The sequence below is a fragment of the Macaca thibetana genome, chromosome 3 (assembly GCF_024542745.1).
Source record: "Macaca thibetana thibetana isolate TM-01 chromosome 3, ASM2454274v1, whole genome shotgun sequence".
NCBI lineage: Eukaryota > Metazoa > Chordata > Mammalia > Primates > Cercopithecidae > Macaca > Macaca thibetana.
Window position 1 is genome coordinate 34,831,564 of NC_065580.1, and position 26,294 is coordinate 34,857,857.

Here is a 26,294-nt window from a genome sequence, read left to right on the forward strand (position 1 = left end):
TTAATTAGTTAACTGTCTTACATACTTATTGGTTATATTTTGGAATATACTCTGATTACCTCTTCATATATATTAATATTTTCTATAAAGATAGTAGGAAAGGAATTTAGTATTTTCTCTAGCATGGTTGATGACAAGCTATTTGTTATCTGTTATTGACAATTTAGCTTCCCAAATTATTGTCACATAAATTCTTTAAATTGTTGTTAAATTTGGGGAATTATCTATCGAGTTTCTTTTGTAGATGAGCAATAAGACTTAAAAATTTGTATGACCTGTAATATGTTAGGGCAATTCAAGTTCTGTTGTGTTGTAACTACTCTGTAATATTCTTTGAATTGACAGTGCTCATAATCACTTTGGTGTTAATGTCATTGAGTCTGTTTTTTCAAAGGGGTGTAGAAGAATTTTTGGAAACCATTCCTTCACTTCGATAGCTAGAAAACACCTGTTCACAATGTGACAACAAACCAAAGAAATGCAATTCCATTAAATGCAAACTTAAATTAACTATCAACTTAACTTTTCCTTAGAATGATGTCAAAAATGCCTGTGGTCATTCCAATGCCACCCACATAAGGGGCCATGAGGCCAAATGGAGATCAGAAAATAGAGATTGTGGTATTAACTGACTGTGTTCAAATATTTACTTTTATAAATTTTAGAAACTCTGCCAATGATTCTCATGAAATGGCCTGTGGACCTGAAATTCCTGAAGATTAAGGTTTTTTTTTTTTTTTTTAACTTCATGATAAATAATAGTGAAGCTTTCATCAAATATCAGCGCGATTTTGGTAAAAACTGAGACTCAATTCAAGCCTAACTCCTAATCCACAATATCTTTCTTATTTCTTGTTTAAAAAAAAAAAAAAAAAAAACAGAAAAAAGTAGGCAATTTCTTCAATACAAGAGTCTTTTTCTCTCCTACCAGACCTAAGTTAGTGAACTATCAGAGATTTAGAATTGTTTATTTTCAGAAATCCATCTTAGAAGTAGCATGTTATAATAAAAACACCTACTGGACAGAAGTGGTGTTAGGAAATTTAGATTGATAAATCGCACTGTGACTGATTAATTTTGGTCAAGTCAACTTCTCTAGGGCCTCACTTCTCACCTGCAAAATAAAAGCCCCACTGGATTATTACTAAAGTTATTTTCTCAGCCTAAACATTGAAACTTCTTAGTTTCCTAATTTATCTCTCTGACTCCAGTCTGTCCATTTCCAATTTGTCCTATTCACCCCATTCTAAATTAATATTCCTAAAATTTTATTTAATCACCTTATCCTATAATATAGTAGTTTTACTTTCATTCATTCATGCTATAATATTAAGGAATTCTACAATTCGGGCATTTTCTGGTGAGTTTTAATTGTTTTGTGCTTACAACTGATTTTACATATGATTTATTCAATATATTATTTCCTGAAATCTGAACACAAGAAAAATATCTCAGTGTCATATGTATTATGAGAGCAAAGCCTGTTCTGTCTTGGCAAAAGCAAAACTGTCTGTATTTTACCCCACTGAGTTGTTACACTTGAAACAAATAATAAAAAAAGAAAGCTGTTTCACTTTTATTTACACTGCAGCCATTGCACAAGACAGCTCACAAGAACACAATTCATTCTTCTCAAATTGCCCTGGTGGATGGCATCTTAATTAGAAACAGATTGCTATTTAAAATAAAATAAAAACAGGAACATATAGGAAGCAAATAGCTTCCACTCTTCCACCACTGACAGCTACAAAGATACCATCACTTCACACCTAGAAGTATCGCAAAGAAAGCTACAACCAGTACCCATTCTTGGAATTGCATTCTACAGCCCAATATAAATTAAATAGTGTTATGACATTCCTCTGTGGAATAGGGTATGAATACTAGAAGGGTATGAATACTAGAATGGAAAAGTGGTTCATTTGGTTGATTAGCACTGAAATTCATCATTAGTTTGTCTCGATTTTGATTTTTCATTGAAGAAGCATTTATAGGCTAAGATTGTTTTAAAAGATATACAGCGTTCACTAGATTCTGTCAAAATAATATTCTAATTGGACAGACTAGTTATGCCCTTTAAACACTTAAACAAAAAAAAACATACTGACTTTGTCAAATGTAAATATGCTCTGTGACCTGTTAAATCCACATCTCAGATTTGGGGACATTCAAGTTACAAGTGAACATATATGGCTCGATGGTCTCTGTTGTTCTCAATATATGTTCTATATAACTAGGTCAAAAAAATTAATGTGACAAGGAACAAATTATGGGAAAGGGAAAAGAAAAATGATTTGTATAAATTCAATTTCTCTTTTTCACTGTGTAGCGGTTAAAGGTACCAAATTCTGAGAACTGGTACTCAACTTTCAACTTCGTTCTATTGTATTCTAAATGTGAAAAGCTATGAATTAGAAGAGAAGACAGTTTGACAATGTAAATTAAATCTTTTTCAAGGTAGAATATCATTCCACAGAATGTATTAAATAACTACCAGTTAATAATTTTTGAAAGACATAGAGCCTAACGGTTTCAACATAGTACTCTAATGATCAAATTGAGATTCAACATAATAATCTAAGAATCAAATTATTAATCTAACACTTAATTGCCAAAGCCAATTTGGCCATTAAATTTTGGTTCAGGCAATTAAGAGTTATTAATAATTTGGTATCTAAAAGAGAATTCGAAATGCAATAATTATAAAGTACCTGAAAACAAAAATGTCATGGGCCTAAAAATTTCACTTTGCAAAATCAGACTGCTGTGTAAAAGTTCAATGATAATGATTCTCTATTCTGTTTTAGTTGATTTTCAGGATTTTGAAATTACTTTCCTTTGTGTATGATGACAAAAAGAATATAATGTGGGTAGTGGTAAGACATAGTGTCTTTAGAGAGATTTTGTGTTATTAAATTTTCAAGCAAATCAAGGTATATAGTTAAATATTTTCTGGCTGCAACTCTTTGTTTTAAAATATGCAATACTTAATTCCTCTGACATATTTACCAATGTGCTTATGTGAAAAAGTTAGACTATTGTTTATACACATACATGAGATAGAATATTCCTGCAGTAAACTCTGTGCCCTTCTTTTCACCTGCTGCTCTTGCATGTCAACTCACATTATGGTAAAAATATCTCTTCTGCATTATTCCAGTAGGACTTAACTTTAAGAATCCTTCCTTATATTTGGATCCAATCATAGACACATTCTTCCTCTTCTTTACCCACCCCCTTCTCTATCTCGCTTTCTTCTGTTTACCATTACTTTCTCTACTTGCATCTTGTCTTCCCTGGTTAAATTCTGACTCTTGACATTCCTGAAAATTAAATTTTTAGATGATATTCTCATTAAAATGACAAATGAATGAATCTCAAAAAAAGAAAAGGACAAAACAGTTTTCATGACCCCTTCAATTTATTCAAGCTGCTATGGATCTGAATAGCTCAATTTTAAGCGCTTTCTATTCCACTCTTCTTGATATCTTAATTAACCAACAATTTTTCAAAGTCTACTGAAGTAGAATAAATTCATTGTATGAAATGTCAACCAAATTTTTTTTAGGTATGTTTTCTACCACCTTTTTCTTTCAAGAAATAATATATAAGCTGATAGGAGGCTTAGTGTGTGCCTTTTCCAAAGTATCTAATGTAGATTTGATAAGATTCAAATGATTCTGCTGAAAATATCAAATACTTCAGAATGTGTAACTAAAGAGCATTTTCTTTGTGAACTATTCTGGGGAAACCATCTAATCACTATTTATCAGTTGACATAATTCATAAAATTCATTTCCTTTATAGGTTTTTTTGGAAGGACCTTATAGTTCAATTACTCCAAGTCTCTTAATGTATCAAATAAGGAAATCAAGACCCTAGAAAGGATAAGTGATTTCGTTTCTTCTTCCACGCTGTCAACAAATATTTGGCACTAAGTACATGCCAAGTGCTGTGTTTCTTGCTGGCAATATAAGTATGAAAAAGACAGTGTTCTTGTCCTGAAGAAACTGATCACCTCCAGGGGAAGATGGACCTCTAGTACTATTATAACACCCATGTATGAAGTGATAAAGCGCACAGCCAACTGATGGGCCACTTCTGCTCAAAGGGAGATGAAGAGTTCCGGCTGGTCCGATATTCTGCCCACTCCGTCACAGAGCATACTAGTTGTGAGACAACGTAGGAAAGAGACTCAGTCCTGGCAGACAAGAGACATGGTAACCAAGACTGGCACAGAAGGGAAGTGCTGGGACGGGAAGAACATGTTCCCTTTAAATGATACAGAAAAGGGGAAGAGAAGTGCTAGGTAGAGCAGGCTATGGTCCCTGGCTAGGCTCCACCCCCATGGACCTAGATGAGGACAATCATTTCCTGCGCAAATGTTGCATTTCCCAAGACCACCCTGGCTTGCCACACCCCCATCCTGTGCTTATTTAAAAAAAAAAAAACCCTGATACCCTAGCAGGCAGACACAGGTGGGCCGACTTTGAGAGGAGTACATCAGCGGAATAAGACATAAGTGGCTAGAGGGCGAAAAGGACATGGAAGGAGCAGGAGCACACTGACAGACCGGACAGCCGATGTGATCAGTGGGATGAGGCCGAGCTTTGCCGCGGCAATCAGAGGAGAACTGGGGCCGCGGAGCAGCCCAACTCCAGGGAAAAACCATCTCTCTTCTGGCTCCCTGATCATCGAAGAGCTACTTCCACTAAATAAAACTTTGCGCTCATTCTCCAAGCCCACCTGTGGTAAGATTCTTCTTGTACACCAAGGCAAGAACCTGGGATACAGAAAGCCCTCTGTCCTTGTGACAAGGTAGAAGGTCTGATTGAGCTGGTTAACCCAAGCCGCCTATAGACTGCAAACTAAAAGAGCACCCTGTAACACATGCTCACTGGGGCTTCAGAAGCTGTAATCATTGACCTCTAGACATTGCCGTCGGGTCACAGCCCCACAGCCTGCCCATCTGTATGCTCTCATAAGGTTTGAGTGTTGGGGCCCTGAAGCAAGCCCCAGCCCCCACTGCACACCCGGCTAGGGGGACAAGGGAACCTTTCCCATTTCAAGACCACATGGGCCTCTCATGTCCAGGCATATTCCCTCTCTTACCTTCTTGCCTCCCTTAGCAAGCTGACCCAAGTCATGGAGCAAAAAGATGCCTCCTCCTAACTTAGCTGACCAAGCTGAATTCCCAACCACGAAAGAACCTATCCATTTATCTCCTGGAGTTACTTCTCCTAAGGTCGTTAAAGCGGGACGCTAGCATTCCTGATAAAAACCTAATCAGATCCAACCAGCTAAAGACAAGATGGCCTCTAGCGCTGACCTTTCACTGAGTTTTTCCTCACTATAGCTTCATTGCATCCAGAGGTGGAAATTTAACATGAGACATGAAATGCATGAAGAGGCATGTTGTCAAACTGCACAGGTGCTAAAAGTTCCCAGCCTCTTCAAGCCTGCATGTTGCTCCTTTTTACACCTCAGCTTCCTTGAAATGACAAGAGCTAAGCCCCTGCAGGAGCTAGCACCAGGATCCCTCTCTCACACACTGCCCACTTGCTTTGCTTGAGCCACAAGCCTATCAAACTTGGCCTGAGAACAATTTCTGTTTGGCCTGGTGTTACTCTACTTATGTGAGAGCCAAGAACTCAGGGACGAAACTGCTGCAATGATTGTGCCCAGCATTGTTTCTAATTGATCAAAGCATTTATTCTATTTGGTTGGTACCTCTTCCTACTTGTTATTAAATATTTTGATTCTCACCCATAGTACCAGAGAATGCTTCAGAGAAGATAATATTCCTGAACTGAATTTTGAAAGGTGTTTGTAAGCACACCAGATAGAAAGGCTATTTCAGCCCAAGAAAGTAGCACCAGTAAAGGTACTAAGGCTTGAAATTGCAGAAATGTTAAGTTTAATAGTTTGTTATGGATAAATTACAGTGTGTTTTGAAAGTTGATGAGAAACATGGTGACAAAATATGGAAGAGTTCAAAAAAAAGTTTTAGAAGTCAAAGTGTTTGTTGAGATAGGTGTCGTAATGTGGTTAGAAGCGTGATCTCTAGAGTCATGTGCTCCTGAATTCAACTCACAGCTCTGCCACTTAATGGCTGTGTAAGCTTGGGAAAATTATGCCTCAGTGCCTCATTTAATCAGCTGAAGAATGGGATTAATTAACAACCTCATAATGTTGTGTGATGGTTAAATGAGCTGCATACACGTATAAAGTAGTCAGAGGTCCTGAGATGTAGTTAGTGCTGTGGAAGTTTAATTACCTGTATTATTTATGATGTAGAAAATGAAAGACTTGAAGAAAATCACTGACATGATCAGATTTGCATCTCAGAAAAATCCTTTTGATATTTATCAGTAGCATAGCTAGTATGGGGTTAAAATAACTTAAGGAGGAAATGTTATTTTCATAAACTCTGTTCACCTGATATTAGCACTATTACATTATTTTTTACTTTAAGCTTTCAGCAAGAATTAATAAGATAAAATGGGTAAAGATCCTAGAATAATGTTTACAACAAAGGGAGCCCTCCATAAATATTACTTATAATTGTGAAAGTAGCAAGAGTAGCATGGAGGTGGCAGCAGTGATTATTTTCCATTCCCTTCTTTTTAATCTTTCCATGTGTTTTAATGCATTCAGGCTGCTGTAACAGACTGGTATGTACTGGGTAGCCTAAACAAGAAACATTTATCTCTCACTGTTTTGCAAGTTGGAAAGTCCAAGGTCAATCTGCCAGCAGATCCAATGTCTGTTGATGGCCTGATTCCTGGTTTGCAGATGGTCATCTTCTTGGATCCTCACACGGTGGAGAGCAGAGCACAATCATCTCTCTCATGTCTTTTATAAGAGCAATAATCTTATTCATGAGGGTTACAACTTTATGACCTAATTACCTCCTGCTATAGGCTGAATGCTTTTGTCCCTCCAAAATTCATATGTTGAAACCTAATCACCAGTATGATGAAATTAGGAGGTAAGATCTTTGAGGGGTCGTTAGATGAAGGCAGAACCTTCATGAATGGGATTAGTGCCCTTATAAATGAGGCCCCAGAGAGCTGTCCTGCTTCTTCTACCATGTGAGGACAGAGCAGGGAGGTGTCACCTATGAACCAGACACCAGACCCTTACCAGACACCAGACCATCACCAGACACCAAATCGGCTGATGCTTTGATCTTAGACTTCCCAGCCTCCAGAACTATGAGAGATAAATTTCAGTTGTTTATAATTCACTCAGTCTATGGAATTTTGTTACAACAAGCCAAACAGACTAAGACATCTCCTAAAGGCTCCATCTCCAAATACTATCATATTGGAGATTTAGACTTCAACATATGAATTGGCACTGGGAGGGACTGGGGGGAGAACAGAGTGATAAACATTCTGTTCACAGCTTTGCGCCACTTTATTTTGGTTGTGCCAACTATAAATAAGTTATAGTTGTTTGTTTCTAGAGTTTCTTTCTTGTAATAAAGTTTATATTTACTGTGATTACTTATAGTTGAACAAGTTTCAATCATCTTATTTTATATTTTCTATTATCATATTATATCTTTGCCTGTTTTTTCTTTCCTGTCTACTATGAGATTGTAACAGTTTCTATTTTTATTCTTTATTGGCATTTCCCCTTAAAATTTGTTAACATGCCTACTTAATTTTATATATATTAATAAAACCTCAGAATTAATCTGTACTTCTAACCTTCTCTCAGATAAGATATAGCAAGTCTGAGCTATTTATTCTACATTTCATCTAACTATTGACTACAGTGTTAGTTCTTCTTTATTTTAAATATTCAAAAACTTTATTTGTAGTCATTACTTTTTCTTTTTCCAATATATTTTTATCAGTGCCTTTGCTAAACATTTTTTCTTGAATCACGATTTTTTCTTCAGGATTTATTTTTTCTTGTTGCTAAAATATACCCTTTACAGAAATTTCAATTACATTCTCAAGGGAAAATAATAAATTTTTGTCTTTAGATGTCCAAAAATATTTTTTTTACCATTGTTTCATTTAACAGTTTGCAATCTTAATGACATAAGGTCCAATCTACCTGATATTTTGTTTGCTTATTATATGTAGCATTTAGAGTGTTCTTTCTGCATAAAGACTTACATTGCTCTTCAATTTTGGAAACTGCTAGCTTCTCTTTCTCTCTGGAAACAGATTTTACTAGAGAATCTAAATCTATGCTTTATTTCTCTGAATTTCAAACACACACACAGACACACACATTTTATATATATACACATACACACACACACATATATATATCTATCTCCTTTCAGGCTGTAGTCACAGTAATTTTCAAAGTTCTCTATTACAAGTTTTCTCCTTAACTGTCTCAAGTATATGTTTATTGTTGTTTCCATTAACTTTTTCATTACAAAGAATCTAATTGATTCATGATTCACAAGGATGTTTCCGTAACCCCTACTTTTGTTTTATGCATATTATTTTCTCCTTTATTTCTTCAAGAATTTTAAACTTGAATTTAAAAAACAAGAATGTTTACTTGAAGCATTTTCTAGATTATTTAGTTTTCTATCTTTGTGAGTAATATTTTCTTTTTGTTGCTTTTTGTTGTTGTTGTGTTGATGTTTGTGTGTTAATTTGCAATGGCAGAGAATCTGTATCACGGAGTTAGATTTGTTCATATGCTTTGTAATTTTTGTTGATATGTTTATTTTCCATTAATTTATTTTTCTTTCTCTCTTCCACGTCTTCTTTCTTCTTGGGCAATGTTTAAGTAATTTCAGCTCAGTTTTTAAGGGTTCACAGCTCAGAAGCATGTTTTATATCTCTTCAGGGATTTCACTTTTTAGAACTGAAGTCAATACCCAGTATTTGACTAATTATTAATCATTTAGAGTTTTTTGCTTTCTCCCTTCACAGTCATAAGAATGATGTTTCTAAATGCAAAATTAGACACAAAAATTGAGGTTTTACAGGTTTCATTTATACATAGGGGAATATTGTATTATTCCAGTCTCACACTGCTACAGAGAGCTACCTAAGACTGGATAATTTGTGAAGAAAAGAGGTTTAATTGACTCACAGTGTACTAGTCCATTTCCACACTGCTATAAAGAACTCCTTGAGACTGGGTAATTTGTGAAGAAAAGAGATGTAATTCACTAACCATTCCACGTGGCTCTGGAGGCCTTAGGAAGCTTCCAATCATGGCAGAAGGCGAAGAGGAAGCAAGGTATGTCTTACATGGCAGCCGGAGGGTGGGAGTCGGGGGGTGTCACTTAAACAATCAGATTTCACGAGAACTCACTCACTACCATGAGAACAGCAAGGAGGAAGTCCGCCTCTACAATTCAATCACCTCCTACCAAACCCTTCCCCAACATCATGGATTACAATTCAACATGAGACTTGAACAAAAACACAGAGCCAAACCATATCAGATATGGTCTCCAGTCCCTTGCCTCTTATGGAATATATTCAGACTACGTTTCTTTGAGGCACTGAAATCTGGAACTCCATTGCCATCTTAAGGTGCCAGTACCCCACGAGGTTACGGCCTTAGCCCCATTTGATACTATTTTTACACTTTTAAAATAAGAATATGTATTTTTTAATTATTATAGCAATAATTGTATATGATTTATACATGTAGGAAATGGAAGAGAGAAATTGAGAGCAGCCAGGTCTCCAAGATAGCATAGCCAGCTAGGGACAGAGTCAAAAAAACATGAATATAGTTTCCTTATGCCTAATTAAACACACTGCATTACTGATCACTCAGCAGTTTTATAGTCTCTGTTGGTTTATCTATAAGATGCTCATTTTTCCCCAATGCCCACTATCAACATGAGCTGAATATAATCCCAGGCTTTAGAACATACTCTCATAATTTAAAAACTTTAAAAATATTTGATCAAGAACAGAGTCTTTGTATACTGTCCAAATAGCAAAACATTTTCCTTGAGAATGTCTGTGTGTATGTGTATGTATATATACACACACATATACATATATATGTATATATATTTGATCAAGAACAGGGTCTTTGTATATTGTCCAAATAGCAAAACATTTTCCTTGAGAATTTCTGTGTGTATGTGTATGTATATATACACACATATATGTATATATAAATGTATATATACACACACATATATATACATATATGTATATACGTATATGTGTGTATATACACATATATGCATGTATATATACATATATGTGTGTGTATATATACACACGTGTGTGTGTGTGTGTATATGTGTGTGTATATATGTGTATAAGTGTATATGTGTGTATATGTGTATATGTATTTTTAGACGGAGTCTTGCTCTGTTGCCCAGGTCAGAGTGCAGTGGCACAATCTCAGCTCACTGCAAGCTCCGCCTCCTGGGTTCACGCCATTCTCCTGCCTCAGCCTCCCGAACAGCTGGGACTATAGGCGCCCACCACCACGCCCAGCTAATTTTTTTGTATTTTTTAGTAGAGATGGGGTTTCGCCATGTTAGCCAAAATGGTCTCAATCTCCTGACCTCATGATTCGCCTGCCAGGGCCTCCCAAAGTGCTAGGATTACAGACTTGAGCCACCGCGCCCAGCCTCTCTCTATATATATTTTCAATATAAAAAATGTCTAGTGTATCACAGACATAGGATTTTTAGACCTTTAATGACAGATAGCAACAGATGATAATAATAATAATGATAACTAGAATATTATTATTAAGCAGTAATGTTCTTTGGCAAAGGTGAGTATATGTATGTTTGTATGATTCTTTTGTAAAATAAGGAATTTTACTGACCTGTGTTAGTGATTCCTAGGAGTAAATCTCTAAATCCTTGACATTTTCAGAGTTTTATTAGTATCTTTGTTGTGCCAAGGAGGCACCACATGGTCGGCCTCTAGCTAACTTCTTAATAGGGACAGGTCATGTTGGAAAACCTAATCATGTAATTAGAGGGTTGGAGCTATGAGCTATGTGATATCAGCCCAACTTCTGGACAGGGTAGGATGGCTGGAGATTGAGTTCAAACATGTGACCGATAGTTCAATCATACCTATGCAATGAACCCCCAATAAAATTTCTGGACATCAAAGCTCAGTGGAACTTTCTGTGCCAGGGAATATTGATGTGCCAGGATGGTGACATGCCCTGATTCCATGAGGAGAGAAAAGAGATCTGCATTTTCTCCCAGACCTTATGCTATACATCTCTTCATTGGGTGGGTTTTCCTGATTTGTATCCTTTGTAATAAAACTGTAATCATAAATATAGCACTTTCCAAACAAATTCAAAAGCTAGCAGAAGACAAGAAATAACTAAGATCAGAGCAGAAATGAAGGAGATAGAGACACAAAAAATCCCTTTAAAAAATCGATGAATCCAGGAGCTGGTTTTTGGGAAAGATCAACAAAATAGACCACTAGCCAGACTAATAGAGAAGAAAAGAGAGAAGAATCAAATAGACACAATAAAAAAGGATAAAGGGGATATCACCACTGATCCCACAGAAATACAAGCTACCATCAGAGAATACTATAAACACCTCTACACAAACTAGAAAATCTAGAAGAAATAAATAAATTCCTGGACAATACACCCTCCCAAGGCTAAACCTGGAAGAAGTTAAATCTCTGAATAGACCAATAACAGGTTCTGAAATTGAGGCAATAATTATTAGCCTACCAACCAAAAAAAGTCCAGGATCCAGAAGGATTCACAGCCAAATTCTACCAGAGGTACAAAGAGGAGCTGGTACCGTTCCTTCTGAAACTATTTCAATCAATAGAAAAAGAGGGAATCCTCCCTAACTAATTTTATGAGGCCAGCATCATCCTGATACCAAAACCTGGCAGAGACACAACAAAAAAAAGAAAATTTTAGGCCAATATCCCTGATGAACATCGATGTGAATATCCTCAATAAAATACTGGCAAACCAAATCCAGCAACACATCAGAAAGCTTTTCCACCACGATCAAGTCGGCTTCATCCCTGGGATGCAAGGCTGGTTCAACATATACAAATCAATAAATGTAATCCATCACATAAACGGAACCAATGACAAAAACCACATGATTATCTCAATAGATGCAGAAAAGACCTTCAACAAAATTCAGCAGCCCTTCGTGCTAAAAACTCTGAATAAAGTATGTATTGATGGAACATATCTCAAAATAATAAGAGCTATTTATGACAAACCCACAGCCAATATCATACTGAATGGGCAAAAACTGGAAGCAATCCCTTTGAAAACCGGCACAAGACAAGGATGCCCTCTCTCACCGCTCCTATTCAATATAGAATTGGAATTTCTGGCCAGAGTAGTCAGGCAAGAGAAAGAAATATAGGGTATTCAATTAGGAAAAGACGAAGTAAAATTGTCTGTGTTTGCAGATGACATGATTGTATATTTAGAAAACCCCATCATCTCAGCCCCAAATCTCCTTAAGCTGATAAGTAACTTCAGCAAAGTCTCAGGATACAAAATCATTGTGCAAAAATCATAAGCCTTCCTCTACACAGATAGCCAAATCATGAGTGAACTCCCATTCACAATTGCTTCAAAGGGAATAAAATACCTAGGAATCCAACATACAAGGGATGTGAAAGACCTCTTCAATGCTCAACGAAATAAAAGAGGATACAAACAAATGGAAGAACATTCCATGCTCATGGATAGAAAGAATCAATATCATGAAAATGGCCATACTGCCCAAAGTAATTTATAGATTCACTGCCATCCCCATCAAGTTACTACTGACTTTCTTCACAGAATTATAAAAAAAACTACTTTAAATTTCATATGGAACCAAAAAAGAGCCCACATAGCCAAGACAGTCCTAAGCAAAAAGAACAAAGCTGGAGGCATCACGCTACCTGACTTCAAACAAGGCTACAGTAACCAAAACAGCATGGTACTGGTACCAAAACAGATATACAGACCAATGGAACAGAATAGAGGCCTCAGAAATAACACCACACATCTACAACCATTTGATCTTTGACAAACCTGACAAAAGCAAGCAGTGGGTAAATGATTCCTTATTTAATAAATGGTGCTGGGAAAACTGGCTAGCCACATGCAGAAAGCTGAAACTGGATCCCTTCCTTACACCTTATACAAAAATTAAATCAATGTAAGACCTAAAACCATAAAAACCCTAGAAGAAAATCTAGGTAATACCATTCAGGACATAGGCATTGGCAAAGACTTCATGACTAAAACACCAAAAGCAATGGCAACAAAAGCCAAAATAGACAAATGAGATCTAATTAAAATAGAGAGTTTCTGCACAGCAAAAGAAATTATTAGCAGAGTCAACAGGCAACCTACAGACTGGGAGAAAATTTTTGCAGTCTATCCATCTGACAAAGGGCTAATATCCAGAATCTACAAAGAACTTAAACAAATTTACAAGAAAAAAACAAACAACCCCATCAAAAACTAGGCAAAGTATATGAACAGACATTTCTCAAAAGGGGACAGTTATGCAGCCAACAGACACATGAAAAAATGCTCATCATCACTGGTCATCAGAGAAATGCAAATCAAAACCACAATGAGATACCATCTCATGCTAGTTATAATGTCAATCATTAAAAAGTCAGGAAACAACAGATGCTGGAGAAGATGTGGAGAAATAGGAACACTTTTACATTGTTGGTGGGAGTGTAAATTAGTTCAACCATTGTGGCAGACAGTGTGGCCATTCCTCAAGGATCTAGAACTAGAAATACCATTTGACTCAGCAATCCCATTACTGGGTATATACCCAGAGGATTATGAATCATTCTACTATAAAGACACATGCACATGTATGTTTAATGCAGCACTGTTCACAATAGCCAAGTCTTGGAACCAACCCAAATGCCCATCAATGATAGACTGGATAAAAATGTGGGGCATGTATATACCATGGAATACTATGCAGCCATGTAAAAGGATGAGTTCATGTCCTTTGCAGGGACATGGATGAAGCTGGAAAACATCATTCTTAGTAAAGTGATGCAAGAAGAGAAAACCAAACACCACATGTTCTTACTCATAAGTGGGAGTTGAACAACGAGAACACATGGACACAAGGAGGGGAACATAACACACTGGGGCCTGTCAGCAGGTGGGGGACTGGGGGAGGGATAGCATTAGAAGAAATACCTAATATAAATGACCAGTTGATGGGTGGAGCAAACCAACATGGCACATGTATACCTATGTAACAAACCGGCATGTTGTGCACATGTACCCTACAACTTGAAGTATAATTTTAAAAAAAGAAGTACAGTGCTTTCCTGAGTTCTCTGAGTCATTCTAGTGAATTATTACATCTGAAGGGAGTCATTGGAACCTCCAGCTTTATACCCAGTTAATCAGAAGTGTAGGTAGCCTGAGAACCCCCTTAACTTGTATCTGGCATCTAAAGTGGGGGTGGTGTTGTTGGGGACCCTGCCCTTAAACTTGTCTAGTTTGACTAACTCTGGGTGGTGTCAGAATTGACTTTCAGTGTACCAGATGGCCTTGGAACAGCTGAAGTTAAAGTAGAATATTCTTATTATATTTAACTAAACAGTATCACTATTTCATAAAGTATTTTATGAAATTTCATTTTATGAAACCTGATTTGGAAACTTAAAGACAAATAGAAAAGACAAGACGGAAGCATGTTTCCAAATTTTAGGAGCTGGGTGCCCCCTGCTGACACTGTCATAGCCACTACTAGTATGGGAGTCTAAATGTTGATTCCCTTAGTTTTTGAAACAACTAATTATATAAAATGGAAACTCTCTGAAACTTGTTTCCAGCATATGTTTAACTCAGTAGTCCATTCCTGGATATTTAAAGTCTGCTGGAAACTTAGGGTTTTTTTTTTTTTTTTTTTTTTTTTTGGAGACACAGTCTTGCTCTGTCCCAAGGCTGGAGTACAGTGGCGCGATCTCAGCTCTCTGCAAGCCTTGCCTCCTGGTTCACGCCATTCTCCACCTCAGCCTCCTGAGCAGCTGGGACTACAGGTGCCTGCCACTGTGCCTGGCTAATTTTGTCTTTGTATTTTTAGCAGAGACGGCGTTTCACCGTGTTAGCCAGGATGGCCTCGATCTCCTGACCTTATGATCCTCCTGCCTCAGCCTCCCAAAGTGCTGGGATTACAGGTGTGAGCCACTGCACCTGGCCCAACTTTTAGGTTTCAATCAACTAAGTATTGAGGTAAAGAGGCTGCTACTCAGTGGTAAATAGTCTAAAGCCTAAATGTAATCAGTCTCTCCAACTTTCTCTCAGGTAAAACATAGCAAGCCTGCGTTTCTCTCTGTGTGATCTTGGCAAGCCACATTAACACAACAAGCTCACATTTCTCATCTTTAAACTGAAATTATTTTACAAAATGATCTCTAAGTTATCCTCCACGTAGGAGGTTATACATTTTTCAAGGAAGAAGTAATCAAGAAACTTAACATATCAAAATAAAATTACACAAGGTAGTAAAAATTTCTAATCTTTCCATTCTAAGGTTTTAGAACGTCATAAGCTTTATAAATTTTTGAGACAGTGTGTTCTCCAGTGAGGCCCAGAGAGAAGTCATGTGTAATGTTCCTCAAATATGCAGGGCAAAAAGATAAAGTGGTTAGGGAGAAGGGCTGGGACCTCATACTTTACCCCACTAATGTGACAAAGGCACAGCGCTAAGAGATTTCGTAAACTCTTGGTAAACTTTGAGAACACATAACGGGTGGAGTTACCCTGAAACAAATGCTGATATAAAAGTGTTAATTAGTTGAAAACACAGAACCTCAAATTTTAGGTTTGAATCAGTGATGGTAGAAGGGGCTGGAGTAGCATCAGACGGAGAACGTCACCTGGCTTCAGCAAAAGCAAACACAAACACTAGGAATTTAAGCACTCTCAGTTTTGTCAACTAGGTTTTATATATACAAAGATCAACAAAATATGTAGAGTAGTCCTCTCTTATCCAGTGTTTCACTTTACACGGCTTCCATCACTCACAGTGAACCATGGTCAGAAAATATTAAATGGAAAATTCCAGAAAAAAACTATTCATAACTTTTTAATCGCATGCTATTCTTGGTGGTGTGATGAAACCTCTTGCCATCCTGCTTCATCGGTTCATCTCAATCACATAGTCATTTCATCTCACATCATTACAATAAGAGGGGTGAGTACAGACAGTACAATAACACATTTTGAGAGACAGAGGCCACATTCACAAAACTTTTATGACAATAAATTGCTATAATTGTTCTATTTATTGTTTTTAACATTTTACTGTATCTAATTTATAAATTAAGCTTTATTCTAAATATGCAAGTATAGGGAAAAACATAGCATATCTATGGCTTAGTACTATTTGTGGTTTCAGGCATCCATTGGAGGTTTTGGAAAATGCCCTGTGAATAAAGGGGAACTACTCTACTACCTGTAAACATATATCAAAGGAGGTAACAGATGTACTTCAGAGGAAAGAAAAGTAACCCTAGATGGAAAGTCTGAGATGCAAGAAAGAACAAAGAGTGTAAAAAAAATGATATATTTGTGTATTTTTTATTTAGAACAGGCTAGGTTATATTATGGCAGCACATCAACCCTGAAAGCTCAGTGGCTTAACATAACAAGGTCTTTTTTTTACTCAAACTACATAACCAACAACAGTCACTAAGAGAATCTGCTCCAAAAAGTCACTATGGTACCAAGGCTATTAAAGTTCCATCTTCATGCAGCTAGACATCTGAAACACATACTCCCTTAAGATGCCATGGTTGGGAAAGAAAACACATGGGAATATACATAGAAGTATATATGTCACCACTTCCACTCATAGCCCATTGATCAGAATTAGTCACGTAACTCCATCCGACTACAAAAGAGCAGGCAATATAATAAAATTAAAATATTCATAACAAAGACTTGTCCACTGGGGAATTCAATTTTCTAAAGTCCTCGTATTATTTGGAAAGAGAATAAAGATATGTTTAGGTGTAGAACCAATTCTTCTCTCACCTTTCTAAATGAAAACTCAGGCAGATGCCTTGACTTTTCTCTTCCCTGGTAGACAAAACAAACTGTATCCAGTCATTCCACACCACAAAATAAAGACTTGTTTAATGATGAAAATGCCCAGGACCATATAATTGAAAAACTTTAATCTTGCTTTAAAATCCTAGATGGGATATGTAGGAGTCAGGAAGGGTGGGAGTAATCAGATTACTCTTTTTCCATTTTAGCTTCCACTCCTTCTGTCCCATATTGAAAGATTTCTGCTGGTCCTTTGGAGTAGAAGTCGGGGGCAAGCACAGGAGTAAGAAAAGAAGAAAATTATTTAATTTGTATAGCACTGGTAATCTTGTGTCAGCTTTCTGAACATTAAAAATGTTTAAGCTTGAGCTTTTGTATCTCAGGCAGTTGGAAACACTCCCCTATTCCCACTTCAGTGCTAATCTAGGCAATCGCTCATCTGCAGTTCCCTTGGCAGGGAAACTTCTAGCCAGCTCTCACTTGGTCCTCACCACTAAAAATTCAGAATTTTATTTTGAGCTTCTCAATATACGTTCAGAATCTCAAAAGTGACACAGCTACTCAAAAAAGGGTGGGAGTGTCTTGATGTCTATACAACTTTTAAAAAAAGAAAACAAATTCACTATTCATCTTATTTTCCATGTCCACACAGAGTATAAGCCTAAAGAATTTTTGATATGTTTAGTAACATTAACTTTTGAATTGAAAAATCTTTTTTTACATATGGGTCTCACTATGTTGCCTAGTCTGGTCTTGAACTCCCAGACTCAAGCAATCCTCCCACTTCAGTCTCCCAAGTAGCTGGATATACAATCATGAGCTACCATGCCCAGCAAAAGATCCATTATTATAACATACAGGAAGCAAAACCTTTTGCCAAACAGAAAGCTTACACTATTTGAAAAATGACTTCGTAAACTTCTAAAACCTTCTCATAGCTACAATATCTTAATTGTTCTAGTTGTCATCATCATTGTTGTTGAAGTTATGACTCTTTTTGTGACCACCACTATTACTATTCTTACTATGAACCGAGCAATATTTGATAGGCACTCTATGTGCATCACTTCTCACCTTTAGAACAATTAAAACTAATAAAAAGAAGATATTATTGGTCCCATTTTTATGCTTTGCTTACTTAGGTTTTCTTTTTGTTTTTACTTTCAGGGGATACACGTGCAGGTTTATTGCATGGGTGTATTGTATAATGCTGCGTTTTTGGCTTCTAGTGAACCTATCACCCAAATATTTAACATAGTACCCAATAGGCAGTTTTTCAGCCCTTTCCCCCAGGCTTCTCTCCCCAATTTTGGAGTTCCCAGTGTCTACCATTTTCATCTGTATAACCCTGTGTGCTTGTTGCTTGACTCTCACTTATAGGTGAGATAGTGTAGTATTTGATTTTCTGTTTATATGTTAATTCACTTAGCACAGTGGCCTCCAACTATGTCCATGTTGCTGCAAAATTTCATTCTTTATATGGCTGAGTAGTATTCCATGGTATATATGTGCCACATCTTTTAAATCTGATCCACTGTTGTTGGTCACTTAGATTCTTTCCATGACTTTGCCATTATGAATAGTACTGCAATAAACATACAAGTGCAAGTGTCTTTTTGATAACATGATTTATTATCCTTGGGAAGATACCCAGTTGTGGGATTGTTGGGTCAAATGGTAGTTCTATTTTCAGTTCTTTCCAAAATCTCCATTCTGTTTCCCATAAAGGTTGAACTCCTTTACATTCCCACAAGTGTATAAATGACCCCTTTTCTCTGCATCCTCACCAACATCTGTTATTTTTTGATTTTTTGATAATGCCATTTTGACTAGAGTAAGATAAACATTTCATTGTAGTTTTGATTTGTATTTCTCTGCTAATTCGAGATGTTGAGCTTCTTTTTACATGTTTGTTGGCTGCTTGTCTGTCTTCTTTTGATAAATGTTCATGTTCATTGTCACTTTTCAATGAGGTTACTTTTTTCCTTTCTTGTTTATTTAAGTTCATTATAGATTCTGGATATTAGTCTGTTGGACGAATAGTTTGCTATATTCTCTCATTCTATAGGCTGTCTATCTGTTGTTTCTTTCACTGTGCGGAATGTTTTTAGTTTAATTAAGTCCCATTTGTCTATTTTTGTTTTTGTTCCATTTTCTTTTGAGGTCTTAGCAATAAATTATTTGCATAGGCCAATTTCCAGAAGAGTTTTTCCTAGGTTTACTTCTAGGATTTTTACAGTTAAGTCTTACATTTAAGTCTTAAATCCCTCTTAACTTTTGTATACAGTAATAACTAGGGGTCCAATTTCATTCTTCTGCATATTGCCAGCCAGTTTCCTAGCACCATTTATTGAACAGGGAGTCCTTTCCTCATTGCTTATTTTTGTCATCATTTTTGAAGATCAGTTAGTTGTAAGTGTGTGACTTTATTTCAGGGTTTTCTATTCTGTTCCATTGATCAGTGTGTCTATTTTTGTAGCAGTGCAATGATGTTCTGGTTACTATAGCTTTGTACTATAGTCTGAGGTCCAGTAAAGAGATGGCTTCAGCTTTGTTTTTGTTTTTGTTTTTGGTTTGTTTTCGGCTTTGCTTTTGCTTTTCTTGGAGGGTGGGGGTTCTTTGTTTGTTTCTCTGCTTGCTTAGAATTGCATTAGCTATTCAGACTCTTTTTGGTTCCATAAGAACTTTGGGACTGTTTTTTCTAATTCTGTGAAAAAACACACCAGTAATTTGATAATAATTGCATTGAATCTGTAGACAGCTTTGGGCATTATGTTCATTTAACAATATTGATCCTTTTTATCCATGAGCATGGAATGTTTTTCCATTTGTTTGTGTCATCTGTAATTTCTTTCATCAATGTTCTGTGGTTTTCTGTGTAGAGGTCTTTCACCTCCTTGGTTAAATGTATTCCTAAGTATTGTATTTTGTTTGTGTGGCTATTGTAAATGAAATTGGGTTCTTGATTTTGTTCTTAATTTGAAAATTATTGGTGTATAGAAATCCTACTAATTTTTGTTCACTTATTTCGTATCCCAAAACTTTACTGAATTTGTTTATCCGGTCTAGAAGTCATTTGAAGGAATCTCTAGGAATTCCTAGGTATAGAATCATGTTGTCAGCAAACAGAGCTAATTTTACTTCCTCTTTTCCTATTTGGATACCTTGTAATTCTTTATCTTATCTGATTGCTCTGGCTAGGACTACCAGTACTATGTGAAATAGGAGTAGTAAGAGTGGACACCCTTGTCTTTTTCTAGTTCTTAGGAGGAATTCTTTTAACTTTTGTCCATTCTGTATGATGTTGGTTGTGGGTTTGTCATAAATGGCTTTTGTTATTTTGAGATATGTTCATTCAATGCCTAGTTTGTTTGGGATGAAAAGATATTGAATTTTATCAAATGTTTTTTCTGAATCTATTGAAATGATCATATGGTTTTTGGTTTTTTTTTTTTTTTTTTGATTCTGTCGCCCAAGCTGGAGTTATGTGGCTCACTGCAAGCTCCGCCTCTAACCCTGCCCCACATTTATTGTTTTGCATGTGTTGAACCATCCTTGCATTCCAGGAATAAAGCCCACTTGATCATAATGAATTATCTTTTTGACATACTGTTGGATTTGGTTTGGTAATATTTGTTGAGGATTTTGCATCTGTGTTAGTCAGATATTGGCCTGCAGTGTTCTTTTTTTGTTGTGTCCTGGCCAGATTTTGGTATCAAGATCATACTGGTTTTGTAGAATAAGTTAGGTAGGAATTCTTCCTCCTTGGTTTTTTTGAATCGTTTCAGTAAGATTGGTACCAGTTCTTCTTTGAACAACTAATAGAATTCAGCTATGAATCTATTTGGTTCACTGCTTTTTTTGGTTGGTAGATTTATTATTGATTCATTTTCATAACTCATTAGTCTGTTCAGGATTTTTATTTCTTTGGTTCAAGCTTGGGAGTTGAGTGTTTCCAGGAATTTATCCATTTCCTCTAAATTTTCTAGTTTGTGTGTACAGATGTTCAAAGTAGGGAGTTGAGTGTTTTCAGTAATTTATCCATTTCCTCTAGATTTTCTAGGTTTTGTGTATATACGTCAGTAGTTTCTGAAGATCTTTTATATTTCTCTGGTATCAGTTGTATTGTCACTTCTGATTGTACTTATTTGAATCTTTCTCTTTTTTTCTTAGTTAATCTGGCTATCAGTCAATTTTGTTTATCTTTTTGAAGAGGTGACTTTTTGTTTCATTAATCTTTTGTATGGCTTTTTTGGTCTCAATTTCATTTGGTTCTTCTCTAATCTTCATTATGTATTTTCTTCCACTGGCCTTGGATTTGGTTTGTTCTTGTTTTTCTAATTCCTTTAGGTGTGATGTTAGTGCTATTAATTTGAGATATTTCTGTCTTTTTATGTAGGCATTTAGCATGATAAACTTTCCTGTTAATGCTGCTTTTTTCTGGATCCCAGAGGTCTGGGTATGTTTTATCTCTGTTTTCATTTGTTTCAAAATATTTTTGGTTTCTGGTTAATTTTGTTGCTTACCCAAAAGTCATTCAGGAGCAAGTTGTTTAGTTCCCATGTGCTATGTGGTTTCCTCTTGGTACTGATTTCTAATTTTATTCTACTGTGGTCCAAGGACATGCTTGACATGATTTCAGGTTTATTTTTTTAATTTATTGATACTTGCTTTATAACAGAGCACGTGATCAATTGTTGAGAATGTTTTATGCACAGATGAGAAAAAAAGTATATTCTGTAGTTGCTGGGTGAAATCTTCTGTAGATGTTTATTAGGTCCATTTTGTCAAGAGTCCAATTTACATTCAAAGTTTCTTTGTTAGTTTTCTGCCTCAGTGATTTGTCTCGTGCTGTAAGTGGGGTATTAAAGTTCCTTACTATAATTGTATGACTATCTCTATTGACAGACTGCCTGTTGTATGACCATCTATCCCTCTTAGTAAGTCTAGTAGTAATTGTTTTATAAATCTAAGTGCTCTGATATTGGGTGAATATACATTTAGCATAGTTAAATCTTGTCAAATTGAACTCTTTATCACTATATAATGCCCTCCTTTGACTTTTTTTCACTGCTCTGGTAAAGCCTAATTAATTTTGGCTTAAAGTCTATTTAATCTGATACAAGAAGAACAATGCTTGCCCTTTTTTGTTTTCCATTTACATGATAGATCTTTCTCCATCCCTTTACTTTAAGCCTGTGGGTGTTGTTGAAGGCAGCATAAGTTTGGGTCTTATTTTTTCAATGCAACTTGCCATTCTATGTCTTTTCAGTGGAGCATTTAGGCTGTTTATATTCATGATTAATATTGAAATGTAAGGTTTTATTCCTGTCATGTTGTTAGCTAGTTCCTTTGTAGTTTCAATTGTGTAATTGCTTTATAGGATCTGTGAGCTTTGTACCTATGTGTGCTTTTATGTAGCAACTATTATTCTCTTGTTTCAATGTTTAGAACTTCTTTGTGCATTTCTTATAGGGCCAGTCTGGTGGTAATGAATTGCCTTAGTGTTTGCTTGTCTGGGAAAGCCTTTATTTCTCCTTCATTTATGAAGCTTACTTTAGCAGAATATGACATTCTTGGCTGGCAAATGATTTCTCACCTAGGCTAAAAATAGGCTCCAATCTCTTTGTCTTATAAGGTTTCTGCTGAAAACTTTACTTTTAGTCTGATAGGAGTTTCTTTATAGGTAATTTGGCTCTTTTCTCTATAAGCCTTTGATATTTTTTATTTCACCTTTTCTTGGATAGTCTGATGACTGTATTCCTTGGGGATGGTCATCCTGTGTGGTATCTCATATATGTTCTCTGAATTTCTTATATCTGGTTGTCTACTTCTCTAGCAAGATTAAGGAAATTGTCCTGAATTATTCTATAAAATGTTTTCCAAGTTGCTTGCTTTTTCTTCTCTCTCACAAGAATGCCAATAAGTTGTAGGTTCAACAGTTTACATAATCCCATATTACTTGAAGATTTTTTAAAATTCCTTTTTAAAAAAAAATTTCAAAAGACTGGTCTTCAAGCTCTGAAATCCCTTTCTTCTGCCTGGTCTAATCTATTGTTAAAGCTTATAACTGTTTTTTAAAAATTCTTTAGTGGGTTTTTGAATTCCATAAGTTTTATTTGTTTTTTCTTAATATAGTGATCTCATTTTTCATATCTGATTCATTTATCTGGTTTCTTTGTATTGGATTTTAACTTTCCCTTGGACCTTGTTTTCTTGCAATCCATTCATTTGGTTAGATCTCCAAAGGGTTCCACAGCCCCCCAGGGACCTACTGGTTTCCTGTGCTTGCCAAAGCCAGAGCACTTGTGGGTATGTGGGAATGTTTGATGAGATGACTCAAGAGCAAAGAGTCTCTGGGCAAGGCAGTAGCCCACCATGGGTGCATAACTATCATTTCATTTAGGGTCTGAGGGAAGTGTGGACTTGTTTAGTTTTCTTGCAATTTGTTAAATTTTGGATTCTTTATTCATCATTTCAGACTTTTCCATTTGTTTGGGATCCATTGCTAGAGAGCTGGTGTGTTATTTTGGAAGTGTTAACACACTCTGGCTTTTTGTACTGCCAGAGTTCTTGTGCCATCTGAGGGAGCTGTTGCTTCTTGATTTTGAATTTACTATTGTTTGGGTGGGACTTTTAATTCTTTTATTCTTTTTTCCCTTAAGGATATGACTATGGCGTATGTTGTGTATCATCATTTGGTGTTGTTGCTGGGTGATTTCAGGGCCCAAAGCTCTGTATGGGTTCCTCTGTTGGAAATACCTTCTGTGCACTGGCTTTCTCAGAGGTTGCTTGTTGTAACAGTGTATTAGACATATAAGCTAACACAATAACTCACGGACTAACATTAAGCCCTTCTGGTAGCAGGTTTTCTATTTTGTGGTGCAGTTCAGGCTGAAGTCCAGTAGACAACACTTAGAAGTAAGAGTTGGCTAACTCTCAGGCTGATCTCAAATGAAGGCACCTGCATTTATGGGGGTAGGAAGAGATCTCGTTGAGGTATGCAGAGGTCTCAGGGGAAGGGGCAGAAGGTAGGGGGGGACTTCTGCCCTAACTTCTCATCCCAAGCCATAGGAATATGATCTGCTTTCCTGTCATGCTGCTGTTGTAGGGCATGGTGGCTCAAGACTTTAAGTTCATAAAGACCTTGTCCTTTGGTTTCCAGCTGCAGTGTGGTTGTGGGATATACTCCTCTGAGGGCTACCACCAAAATGGGCTCAGGCAGAGTCTCTTCCCCCAATCCAGGGCAGGCGACTCCATGATGTGTCTGTTCTCCCTTGCCAGGATGTTGCTATATTGTGTAGGGAGAGTAGGTTGGGCCCCCTTTATGCAAGTCCAGTGACACAGGTTCACTTACAGCAGGGATGGAGTTTCAGCAAAATGTGGAAAATCCCTTTCTCAGAGTGCATACTCTGGCCTCCAATTGGAAGAACAACTGCTGCATCTGCAACAGTGTCACATGGGGGAGGTGACTCCCTCTCCATGCCTGTTCCTGGGCACTGGTCCTACCCCTTTCAGTTATTGGCACTGCACCCATATTTCCTTTGTCCACAGGGGGCTTTAATGGACTACATTCCACCTCCCTTATGGGTGGCCCATGCTGAGGGTTAGATCTCCAGGTGTCTCACAGCTCCCCAGGGATCGGCTGCTTCCCTGTGCTTACCAGTGTCAGATCAGTTGTAGGTATATTTGCAATGAAGGTGGGTATGTTTGATGAGATGACTTAAGGGCAGAGAGTCTCCAGGTAAGGCAGTGGCCCACTATGGGTGCACAATCATCATCTCAGTTAGGGTCTGGAGGGAAAGCGGCCTCTCAGTTCTCTGTCCCCAGGAAGTAGCAAAATCACTACCAATAGCATTTCCCTGGGTTTCAGAGGCAGAAGGGTTCCCCAACAGTTTGACAGTCAGCATATTGCCAGAGGGGAGAGAGGAGAGCAGAGAAACACCCCACCTACCCTTTCCATGAGAACCCAACTTCCTCTAGGGTTTTAGTCTCATTTTAAAAAAAGATTAATAAGGCTGAGCTAGTAAATTGTTTCATCAGGATTTACACTCAGATCCCCATGGTTTCAGTTTATTGTCTTCAACAACCATGTCATGGTGTAATACACTTTTAATTATTTGCAGTGATGATACCTTAAATATATGCCTAAATATGGCTTAATTGTACATCTTTATAAAATCTTTTATTTATTTATTCATTCAACTAAATATTATAAAATATTTTATTTATTTATTCATTCAACTAATACCTATTGAATGACTATTTCCCCAGTACTACTCTAAGCACTGGGGATACAACATTGAGCTAATAGATACACACAAATGGATAAATGGATATATATCTGGTGGTAATAAAAATAGTAAAAAGGGAAAAAAAAAGATAAGGGATAACAGGTGCTGAGGTTGGAAGGAATGGTTACATTTTTTAGAATGTGTGATCAGAAAACAAACCTTTCTGATTTCAAACCTAGAACATTTGGCTAAAGAGCCTGGACTCTCAAAAGCATCATATTTATTAAACAAACATAAATTTCATAGTGCTAACTGCTCTCTTTAAAGTAAAAGTGTGGATTGAAGAACTAAATAAAACAAGACATATGGTGTTTACAATCACCAATTGTGAATAACATTTATTACAAAAAACTCTAAAACTAGTTATTAAGAAGATGAGAATGTTAAGGGCATTTCTAACAAATACTGCCCAGAAAATTCTAAAATTGTAGAAATCAAGGGAGAGTTCTGCAAGACAGAACAACCAAACTCTGTTTATAAAACAAGGTTGATCAATTTGGACCATATATTCCTCCCAGAGAAGCTAAACTGTAGTGAAAATTTAGCATTGAAAATACCACTACCATTTTCCAAAATTTCTTGACAATATTAACCTTGGAGGATGTTATAAAAAGGCGTTATCGGTCTCTGTTGTAGAATTGTTATAGTTATTATCATTTGTTATGGTTTGAATAGTGTTCCTCAAAAATCTATATGTTGAAGTCTTAATTTCAGTACCTTCGAATGTTACAGTACTTGGAGGGCCTTTGAAGATGTAATTAAAGTAAGGTTATATGGATGAGCTCTAATTCAGTATGACTTGTATCCTTAGACAAAACAATTGGGACACAGACAATACACATGAAGAGAGAACACACGTAGACAAATGGAGAAGAATGGCATCGATAAGCCAACAAGAGAGGGTTTGGAACAAAATCAACTCTTCCAACACTCTGATCTCAGACTTCTAGCCTCCAGAATTGTGAGAAAATAAATTTCTAT